The sequence below is a fragment of the Myotis lucifugus genome, unplaced genomic scaffold, assembly GCF_000147115.1.
Source record: "Myotis lucifugus unplaced genomic scaffold, Myoluc2.0 scaffold_19, whole genome shotgun sequence".
NCBI lineage: Eukaryota > Metazoa > Chordata > Mammalia > Chiroptera > Vespertilionidae > Myotis > Myotis lucifugus.
The window spans coordinates 11,511,954-11,524,155 of record NW_005871067.1 but is presented as its reverse complement, the minus strand read 5'-3'; positions in this window follow the sequence as shown (position 1 = coordinate 11,524,155).

The window sequence follows — 12,202 nt, the reverse complement described above, 5'->3', positions numbered from 1 at the left end:
ACACATTGATTGGTTGCCTCCAGCACACACCCCAACTGGGGCTGGGGATCAAACCTGCAACCCAGGTACCTACCCTTGACAGGGAATTGAACCCCAAACCCCTTTGTGCACAGGCTGACATGCTATCCATTGAGCCACACAGTCCAGAGCCCAGGAATTTTTTTAATAAGATTCAGCTCAAAAGGCAGGAACACAGTGCAGGAGACTTGACAGCTCAGTTTATAGTTTTCCCCTGACATGACAATGACAGTTAGCTCTGATTATGAATTTTGGCCAGTTAAACATGAGGATTCCTTTTAGGCAGATATATTCCTTATTGGGGTCTACATTTCAGACTTAAGATTATGTTGGAGAAAATAAAATATTAATAATGAGGATTCAACTATAAAGGTATAGTTTCTTCTATATATAAATTGAGGGTTTAATTTTTAAAAAGCACTGTTTTCTGTTCACCATCATGCTTAAAGCAAAGTTTTTTGGGTTTTTTTATTGCAAAAATCTGTCTTGGGTCAGCACATAAAATTGAGCATACACATCTACTTATCTTCTTTTCCAAGACTGCATTAAGGTAAAAAGGAAAGGTATTTTTTTAAAAATATATTTTATTGATTTTTTACAGAGAGGAAGGGAGAGGGATAGAGAGCTAGAAACATTGATGAGAGGGAAACATCAATCAGCTGCCTCCTGCACAGCCCCCACTGGGGATGTGCCTGCAACCAAGGTACATGCCCTTGACTGGAATCGAACCTGGGACCATTCAATCTGCAGGCTGACGCTCTTATCCACTGAGCCAAACCGGTCAGGGCGGAAAGGTATTTTTTTAAAAATAAATCCCAAATATTTCTAGAAACAAGTTAATGACACTATCAGTTAACCAAACATTTTGAGATAGTTGAGTACAATAGAAAGCTATTGGGATAGAAACTTCTGATTCAAGATTACACACTAAGAACACACTTTTGTCTTCTATTCTCTTCTTAAACTTCAATGAAATAGGGGAGAAACCAAGATGGCGGCATAGGAAAACACCGGAAATTGCTGCCTCCGACAACAACTTCAAAAATACAACTAAAAGACAGAACGGTCATCATCCAGAACCACAGGAAGGCTGGCTGAGTGGAAATTCTACAACTAGAAGGAAAGAGAAGAGCACACAGACTCAGAGGAGGTGCGGAAGTAAAGTGCAGAGGTACGGAGGCTCCAGCAAGCGCGGAAAGGGGCGGGCACCTGAGGACGTGACTGTCTTTTTGAATCGGGAGGGAGTCACAAGCTCCCGACTGCTCTGAACTCCGGTTCCAGGAAATCTCTGGGGTCCCAGGGCTCATACGGGGAGAAACTGGACGGTCTGGCAGCAGACAGAACTCGGAACTTGAGGGTGGCTTCCCCTCAGAGGTGCTGGCAGCAATTACCGGGACACTGAGACTCGAGGCCCCTTAGGGCAGGGCTGAGAATCAGCCATAGCTGCTTGCTCCGCCCTGTTGATTCCAAGACCCCGCCCCATCCAGGCTGCTGCAAAGCCTTTTGCATATGAATGCCCGGGTCCTTTGCAACCTGACAACTACCTAACAAATTGCAGCTGGGCCAGACACACCCAGAACTTCCAAGAGAAGGCCCAAGGCCCCACAGCAGCTTGCATTGCTTCACAGCTGGGCCTCATCTGGGCACCCCCAAACCCCAAAAAAGGGAAGGGGAATCTGCATATCTCTTCGTAGCTCCTGCTGGGTAACTTCAGGAAGAGGCTTAATTAGCACCTCCTTAGATCCAAGAGCCAGTGTACCCAGTGGTCATAGTGGGACCACCCAGATTACAACTCCTCATATTCATAAGGAACACACTCAGGGGGCAGACTCAGTGAGCACCAAAGCCCCACTGAAGCAAGTCTTGCCCCCAGAAGGGTGTCTTCAGCACAGAAGTTCTCCCACTGCAGACACAGCTGATTCTCACTGCCAATTGGCCTGGAGGTCAATTCCTCCCAGTGACACCTAAAACAATCAAGGCATAACTAGAACAAGACTGTGCACAAAGCCCACAAGGGGGTGCACCAAGAGTGTCCACCTCAGGTAACTGGGGAGGCTGAGCCACTGGGCCCTGTAGGACACCTAGCACACAAAACCACTCTACCAACACAGGGAAGCATAAAAAATGCAGAGACAAAGAAACAGGACACAAATGACAGAAATGGAGGACAGCAAACGACTGGATATAGAGTTCAAAACCACGTTTCTAAGATTTTTCAAGAATTTTATGGAAACCGCCGATAAATGTAGTGAGATCCTCAAGAAATCTAGTGAGACCCTCGATGTTGTGATAAAGGACCAACTAGAAATTAAGCATACACTGACTGAAATAAAGAATATTATACAGACTCCCAACAGCAGACCAGAGGATCGCAAGAATCAAGTCAAAGATTTGAAATACAAAGAAGCAAAAAACACCCAACCAGAAAAGCAAAATGAAAAAAGAATCCAAAAATACGAAGATAGTGTAAGGAGCCTCTGGGACAACTTCAAGCGTATCAACATCAGAATTATAGGGGTACCAGAAGAAGAGAGAGGGCAAGATATTGAAAACCTATTAAAGAAATAATGACAGAAAACTTCCCCTACCTGGTGAAAGAAATAGACTTACAAGTCCAGGAAGCACAGAGAACCCCAAACAAAAGGAATCCAAAGAGGACCACACCAAGACACATCATAATTAAAATGCCAAGAGCAAAAGACAAAGAGAGAATCTTAAAAGCAGCAAGAGAAAAAAAGTCAGTTACCTATAAGGGAGTACCCATACGACTGTCAGCTGAGTTCTCAACAGAAACCATGCAGGCCAGAAGAGAGTGGCAAGAAATATTCAAAGGGATGAATAGCAAGAACCTACCACCAAGATTACTTTATCCAGCAAAGCTATCATTCAGAATTGAAGGTCAGATAAAGAGCTTCACAGATAAGAAAAAGCTAAAGGAGTTCATCACCACCAAACCAGCATTATATGAAATGCTGAAAGGTATTCTTTAAGAAGAGGAAGAAGAAAAAGGAACTCTTACCATTTGCCACAGCATGGATGGAACTAGAGAGCATTATGCTAAGTGAAATAAGCCAGTCAGAGAAGGATAAATACCACATGATCTCACTCATTTGTGGAATATAATGAACATCATAAACTGATGAACAAGGACTGATCCAGAGACGGAGAGGCATTGATTGGACTGTCAGGCCTTGGAAGGAAGGTAGGGGAGGGTGGGGGTAAGGGGGAAAGATCAACCAAAGGACTTACATGCAAGCATATAGGTCTATCCAATGGACACGGACAACAGGGGGGGTGAGGGCATTAGCGGGGGGTGGGGGGGTAACGTGGGTATAAGGACACATATGTAATATCTTAATCACTAAAAAAATATATTTAAAAAAAAATCTTCAATGGAATAGAAGCAGCACTGCCAACATAAGCAGTAGTAGAGGCAGGCTTTGGTGGGGTTAGGGAGGTGAGGAACTCACTTTTATGTGGATGGTTAAAACAACAGAAAAAACTGCAACCCAGAGTAGGTGTGATGGTGCAGTGACAAGAAAAAAAAATCCTGAGATGTCCTAAATTAAATTAACAACAGGCCTGAGGGTGGGAAAAAAAAAAAAAAGGGAAAAGGAGAGTTAATCAGTTAAAAGAGCCATGGTCAGAAACCAGCAAAAGACTGCTCACATTCCTGAATGATTGTTGAAACTTTGAATCAGCTTTCATACAGCTATCTTATCTTTTATCTAGAGACAATAGCCAGCCACCAGACATCAGTACATCCTGCTTATGCATGAACTTCCCAGATTGTTGTCCACAATCAATGCAAATCAGCAAACACTTCTTCCTTATTGACTATATACCTATCCCAGAATTAGCCCTGCTTCATTTTCCCACCCATCCCCCTTATCTACAGCCACTGCACATTTTTTTCAAAACAACTTACATCTCAAAACTTATTGTATAAAAGAATCCCATCAATCTCAGCATGGAAGACATGTCTGTCTTCAATTTCTAGCCCTGTCACTGATGGTTCAGATTGATATCCCAGAACCTGTTTTGCTTTCTTTCTAGTAGCATATGGCCCAATAAACTCTTTTTTAAAAAATTCAAACTTAAAAGTTATTATTTAACAGGGGATAGGGGGAAGTTGTTAAGAAACAAGCCTGTAAAGAGGGACAGTAACTGAAATAAGTGCCTATCCATCTGAATGTTTTTCCTTTTTTCACATCTCTTTGGAAATTTTTGTTGACATTACTTTCATGGCAGTGGTGGAATCTGAAATGACATAGACTTTCCTCCCAATGCAATCTTAAACTAATGCATTAGTACCTGCATGAGCCCCTAGCTAGGGTATTTTCTCAGCAGTGCCTAAAGTTCTTGGGTAAGTCCTCTCTGATTCAACATGTCTCACGATTTCAATTGAGGTCTCAAAGAACCTTTCTACTTTAGGTATTGGACCCTCATCCAGTTTCAGCCCCAATCCATGTTTCTAGACAGAGAAGGAACCGCCGCCCCCTGTCCCCCCCCCCCACACACACACACAACACAATCCATGTTTTTAGACAGAGAAGGAACCCCCCCCACACACACACACACACCCACACCCACACACACCATATAATTCATGTTGGTCCATATGGTGGCAAACCAAGGACAGGAATCTTTTATCTAGTTTTGCAATGGGTCCATATGGTGGCTGCCAAAAAAGGGAATTCTTCATCCATGTTTAGATTCAGCCCCGTGAGGACACTCACACTAAAAGAACTCGAAGGCACACCTTGAAAATGAGCTCCAAAGTAAAATAAATCAAATGGTATACCTATTTTAAATGGCTTCAGAGGTCTCTCCCTGCCCCCTATTTTATCATGGGGGCGGGCTAAGCAGCAACGATCTTGTGCTAGGGCACCACTTTTAGCACCATCTTCCTTTTCTCCTCTCTAGGAAAGTCTGTCACTTTTTTTGGTATATTTTTTATTGTTTATAGTATTATAGATATCTCCCATTTACAAGCCCCCCCACCCTTAGTCCCCTCCATCCAACCCCTACCTCCAACCCAGGTCTTTACCACCCTATTACCCATGTACATGGGCTATGCATATAAGTATATAAGTTCTTTGGTTTATCTCTTCTCATCCCCCCACCCTCACATGAAGGTATGTCAGTCTGTTCCATGCCTTCATGCTTTGGGTCTTATTGTATTGGTCAATTAATTTTGTTCATTAGATTCCACAAATAAGTGAAATCATATGATATTTATCTTTCTCAGATTGGCTTATTTCACTGAGCATAATATTCTCCAGGTCAGAGTATCATGCTAAGTGATATAAGTCTGTCAGAGAAAGACAAGTATCACATGACCGCACACATATGTGGAATCTAAGTAACAAAAGAAACTAATGAATGAAGTGGATGCAGAGACATGGAAGCATGGAACAGAGTGTGGAATCTCAGAGGGAAGGTGGGGGAGGGTGGGTGGGTGAGTGGGAGGTAATCAACTAAAAACCTTGTATGCATATATGCATAACCCATGGAAACAGAAAATAGGGGGCTGAAGGCCTGGAGCGGTGGTGCAGGAGTGAGTTGGAGGGGGTCAACAAGGGAAAAAAGAGGACATATGTAATACTTTCAACAATAAAGAATTATTTTTTAAAAATTCTCCAGGTGCATCCATGCTATACCAAGGTCCCAAAGGTAAGAGATCCCTCTTTTTTACAGCTGCATATTCCCTTGTGTAAATGTTCCACCATTTTTTTATCCATTCATCTACTGATGAACACTTGGGTTGTTTCCAAATCTTAGCTATTGTAAATAACGCTGCTATCAACATAGGGGTGCATATATTCTTTCTGATTGGTGTTTCCTAATTTTTTAGGATATATTCGAAGAAGTAAGATCACTGGGTCAAATGGCAGTTCCATTTTTAATTTTTTGAGGAAACTCCATACAGTTTTCCATAGTGGCTGCACCAATCTGCCTTTCTACCATCAATGAACTAGTATTTCCTTTTCCCTGCATCCTCACCAATCTTGTTGTTTGTTGATTTTTTTGTGTTAGCCATTCTGACTGATATGAGGTGATATCTCATTGTGGTTTTAATTTGCATTTATCTGATGATTAGTAACTTTGAGCATTTTTTCATATGTCTCTTGTTCATTAGTATGTCCTCTTGGAGAACTATCTATTCAGGTCTTCTGCCTACTTTTTTTAATTGGATTGTCTTCCTTTTGTTGAGTTGTACGAGTGCTTTATATATTTTGGATATTAACACCTTATCAGTTGTATCATTGGCAAATATGTTCTCCCATACAGTGGGTTCCCTTTTCATTTGTTGTGCAGAAGCTTCTTATTTTGATGTAGTCCCATTTATTTATTGTCTCCTTTATTTCCTTTGCCTTAGGAGACATATTAGCAAAAATTCTGCTATGTGAGATGTCTGAGATTTTACTGCCTATGTTTTCTTCTAAAATTTTTATGGTTTCATGTCTTACATTTAAGTCTTTTACACATTTTGAGTTTATTCTTGTGTATGGTGTAAGTTGGTGATCTCATTTAAACTTTTTGCATGTAGCTATCTGGTTTTCCCAACACCATTTGTTGAAGAGGCTGTCTTTATTCCATAGTATGATCTTGCCTCCTTTGTTAAATATTAATTGACCATAATGGTGTGGGTCAATTTATGGGGTCTCTGTTCTGATCCATTTTTCTATATGCCTGTTCTAATGCCAGTACCAGACTGTCTTGGTTATAAAGGTTTTGTAGTATAGTTTGATATCTAGTATTGCGATCCCTCCAACTTTGTTCTTCTTTCTCAAGATTGCAGCTATTCAGGGTCTTTTATGGCTCCATATAAATTTTTGGAGTATTTGTTCTAGCTTTGTGAGGTATGCCATTGGTATTTTAATAGGAATTGCATTGAATCTATAGATTGCTTTGGGTAGTACAAACATTTTAATGATGTTAATTCTTCCAATTCATAAACATGGTATACGTTTCCATTTTTTTATATCATCCTCAATTTTTTTTTCAATGAAATATAGCTGTCCAAGTACAGGTCTTTTACCTCATTAGTTAAGTTTATTCCTAGGTTTGTTATTTTATTGTTGTTGCAATGGTAAATGAAATTGATTTTTTAATTTCTCTTTCAGAGAGTACATTAATAGTATAAAAAAATGCCATGGATTTCTGGATGTTGATTTTGTATCCTGCTACCTTGCTGAATTCATTTATTAAGTCTAGTAGTTTCCTCGTGGCATCTTGAAGGTTTTCTATCTACAATATCATGTCATCTGCAAATAATAACAATTTTACTAACTCTTTCCAATTTGGATGCCTTTTATCTCTTCTTCTTGCCTGATTGCTGTGACTAGGACTTCCAGACTATGTTGAATAAGAGTGGTGAAAATGGACATCTTTGTCTTCTTCTTTTTCTTAAGGGAAAGGATTTTAATGTTGACCATTGAGTATTATGCTGGGTGTAGGTTTGCCATATTTGGCCTTTATTATGTTGAGGTATGATTCCTCTATTGCCACTTTCTTGACAGTTTTTATTTAAAAAAAAAGATGCTGGATTTTGTTGAATGCTTTTCTTGCATCTATTGATATGATCATGTGATTTTTGTCTTTCAATTTGTTTATGTGTTGTATCACACTTATTGATTTGCAGTTTTTGTACCAGTCTTGCATCCCTGGAAGAAATCCCACTTGATCATGGTATGTGATCTTTTTAATATATGCTGGATCCAATTTGCTGGTATTTTGTTGAGGATTTTAGCATCTGTTCATCAGGGATATTGGTCTGTAGTTTTCTTTCTTTATAGTGTCTTTATCTGATTTTGGAATTAGGATAATGCTGGCTTCATAAAAAGCTTGGAAGTGTTCCTTCCTCTTGGATTTTTTGGAATAGTTTGAGCAGGATGGGTATTCTTCTTTGAATGTTTGGTAAAATTCTCCTATAAATCCATCTGCTCTAGGACTTCTGTTTGCTAGAAGTTGTTAATTTCCTGCTTCAATTTCATCAGTTATTATTAGCTTACTCAGGTTTTCTGATTCTTTCTGATTCAGTTTTGGAAGATTGTATGTTTCTAGTAATTTGTCCATCTGGCCCAGGTAGTCCAGTTTGTTGGCATACACTTGTTTGTAGTATGTGCTTACAATCCTTTGTATTTCTGTGCAGTCCATTGTTATGTTGCCTCTATCATTTCATTTCTGATTTTATTTATTTGGGTTCTTTCTCTTTATTTCTTGATGGCTCTGGTTAGGGGTTCATCAATCTTGTTTATTCAAAGAACCAGCTCTTGGATTCATTACTCTTTTGTACTGTTTTTTTCTTTTTATATTCGGTGTCATTTATTTCCACTCTGATCTTTATAATTTCCTTTATTCTACTTCCTTGGTGCATTTCTTGTTGTTCTTTTTCTAATCCATTTAGTTGTAGGGTTAGTTTATTAGTGCTTTTTGTTGTTTCTAGAGGTAGGCATGTAGTGCTATGAATTTCCCTCTCAGGTCTGCTTTCACCATCTCCCATAGCTTTGTGTGGTTTCTTTGTTCTTTTTTATTTGTTTCCAGGAAGTTTTAAATTTCTTCTTTGATCTCTTTGGTAATTTATTTGTAGTTTAATGACATGCTATTTAGCCTTCATGTATTTGAGTGTTTTAAGTTTTTTTTTTATTGTAGTTGGTTTCTAATTTCATGCCATTGTGATCTGAGTACATGCTTGGTATTACATTAATCTTCTTAAATTTGTAAAGGCTTGTTTTGTGCCCTAACATGTGATCTATCTTTGAGAATGTTCCATGTGTGCTTGAGAAGAATGTATATTGTGTTGCTTTGGGGTAAAATGTTTTGTAAGTATCACTTACATCCATCTGATCTAAGGTCCCATTTAAGGCTTGTTTCCTTGTTGATTTTTTTTAAAAATATATTTTATTGATTTTTTACAGAGAAGAAGGGAGAGGGATAGAGAGCTAGAAACATCGATGAGAGAGAGACATCGATCAGCTGCCTCTTGCACACCCCCCAGTGGGGATGCGCCCACAACCAAGGTACATGCCCTTGACCGGAATCGAACCCGGGACCCTTGAGTCCGCAGGCCGACGCTCTATCCACTGAGCCAAACCGGTTCGGCCCTTGTTGATTTTTTGTCTGGAAGATCTATCCAGTGGTGTCAGTGATGTGTTCAAGTTCACTACTATGACTGTATTGCTGTCCATCTGTCCCTTAAATTCCTTCAAGAGTTTTTTTTTATGTTCTTTGGTGCTCCAATATTTGGTGTATATACTTTTTCAAGGGTTATATTTTCCTGTTGAATCATTCCCTTTAATATTATGTAGTGGCGTTCTTTGTCTTTTTTTATGGCCTTTATTTTGATGTCTATTTTGTCTGATAGGAGAATTGCTATGCCAGCTTTTTTTTTTCCTTTCCATTTGCATGGAATATATTTTTTCATCCCTTCACTCTCAGTCTGTGTATATCTTTTGTTCTAAGGCAGGTATCTTGTAGACAGCTTATATATGAGTCATGTTTTCTTATTCATTCAGTCATCCTATATCTTATGATTGGAGTATATAATCCATTTATGTTTAAGGTAATTATTGATAGGTATTTATTTATTGCCATTTTTATTTTCCTTATGCCTCCTCTCTCCTTTTTTTCTTCTCAAAGCAGTCCTTTTAACATTTTAACATTTCTTACATTGCTGATTTGGTGTTAATGTACTCCTTGAAACTATTTTTGTTTGGAAAGCTTTTTATTTCACCATTGATTTCAAATGATCACCTCGCTGGATACAGTAGTCTGGATTTAGGCCCTTGCTTTGTATTACTTTGATTAATTCATGCCATTCCCTTCTGGCCTGTAATGATACCATTGAGAAGTCAGTTGACATTCTAATGGGAAATCCTTTGTAGGTAATTTTCTGTCTCTCTCTCGTTGCCTTTAAGATTCTTTTTTTGTCTTTAACATTGCCATTTTGATTATGATGTGTCTAGGTGTGGGACTTTTTGGGTTCCTCTTGTTTGGGACTGAGTCTCCTGAACTTGTGTGACATTTTCCTTCACCAGGTTGTGGAAGTTTTTTTCTTTCATTCTTTCTTTTTTTATTGTTTAAAGTATTACATATGTCTCCTATTTCCGGATTGACCTCACCCCACACCCCGGTAACTCCCACCCCCGAAGGCAAGCCACCAAGCCCCAGTGTCTGTGTCCATTGGTTATGCTTATATGCATGTATACAAGTCATTTGGTTGATCTCTAACCCCCCCTCCCCTGCCATTTGTCGCTGGATCTATTTTTGTTCATTAGTTTATATTGATCATTATATCCCACATACGAGTGAGATAATATGGTATTTCTTTCTCCAACTGGTTATTTCGCTTAGCATAATGCTCTCCAGTTCCATCCATGCTGCTGCAAATGGTAAAAGTTCTTTCTTTTTATAAAGGCATAGTATTCCATTGTGTAGACGTACCAGTTTTCTAATCCACTCAATTGCTGATGGTCACTTAGGCTGTTCCTAAATCTTAGCTATTGTAAATTGTGCTGCTATGAACATAGGGGTGCATATATACTTTCATATTGGTATTTCTAGTTTCTTAGGATATATTCCTAGAAGTGTGATTACTGGGTGAAATGGGAGTTCAATTTTTAATTTTTTGAGGAAACTCCATACTGTTTTCCACCAGTCTGCATTCCCACCAGCAGTGCACGAGGGTTCCTTTTTCTCCACATCCTTGCCAACACTTGTCGTTTGTCAATTTGTTGATGATACCCATTCTGACAGGTGTGAGATGGTACCTCATTGTTGTTTTGATTCCCATCTCTCAGATGATTAATGACTTTGAGCATGTTTTTATATGTCTCTTGGCTTTCTGTATGTCCTCTTTAGAAAAGTGTCTATTTAGGTCCTTTGCCCATTTTTTGATTGGGTTATCTTCCTTTTGTTAAGTTGTATGAGTTCAATGTAAATTTTGGAGATTAAACCCTTATCAGAGACAGCATTGGCAAATATGTCCTCCCATGCAGTGGGCTTTCTTGTTGTTTTGTTGATGGTTTCTTTTGCTGTGCAGAAGCTTTTTATTTTGATGTAGTCCCATTTGTTTATTTTCTCCTTAGTCTCCATTGCCCTAGGAGCTGTATCGGTAAAGATATTGTTACGACATATGTCTGCTATTTTGCTGTGTAAGGAGGATTCTAAGATTTTTATGGTTCCCCATCTTACATTTAAGTCCTTTAGCCATATTGAGTTTGTTTTTGTGTATGGTGTAATTTGGTGATCTAGTTTCATTTTTTTTTTCATGTATCTGACCAAATCCCCAGCACCATTTATTGAAGAGACTGTCTTGACCCCATTGTATGTTCTTGCCTCCTATGTCAAATATTAATTGAACATAATGGCTTGGGTCAATTTCTGGGTTCTCTGTTCTGTTCCATTGGTCTATATATCTGTTCTTGTGCTAGTACCAGGCAGTTTTGAAAACAGTAGTCAACAGAGACTACTATAATAGTAATCTGTCACTAAAACAGATAAAGATCAATTTTTTAACAAGGAGTAAAAAGGAGAGAGAAAAACTAAAGCAGGAACATGAGAAGAGAAACAGGATGAAAAAGAGAGCAGTGAAGAAGAAAGGGGTGGCAAAAAGGAAAAAATGAGATAATGTAAAATAATGGTAAAAAAATAAACATGAAAATAGAATGTTGTACACTAATCCAAAAAAAGTAAAAGTCTAATAATAATAAAAATAAAATAAAGAAAAAATTTCATTTCTTTAGTAAAAGGTAAAAAATAAAAAAGTGAAGTAGTGAAGGCTCGTTCACTTCAGCTGAGTTTTAATGTCCCCTAGGGGCTGGTTTAAGACCCCTCTCAACTGTTCTGTCTGTCATGTCTCAGTTTCCTGTTAGATAGTCAGCACCATGTTGAAGTTTCCAGTGACCCATCGCTCCTCTATGTCAGATTCCACAGACTTAGTTTCAAGCAGGGGGCATCAATCTGCCAGCTTTGTTTGTCTGCCTGCTTTCAGATATACAGTGGGGCCTTGACTTACGAGTTTAATTCGTTCCGTGACAGAGCTCGTAACTCAAATTACTCGTATGTCAAATCAATTTTCACCATTACAATGAATTGAAATGCCATTAATCCGTTCCGGACACCCAAAAAACACCCGCAATTGTTTGTTAAATGTTTTAAATAGAAAATGTATTTAAAA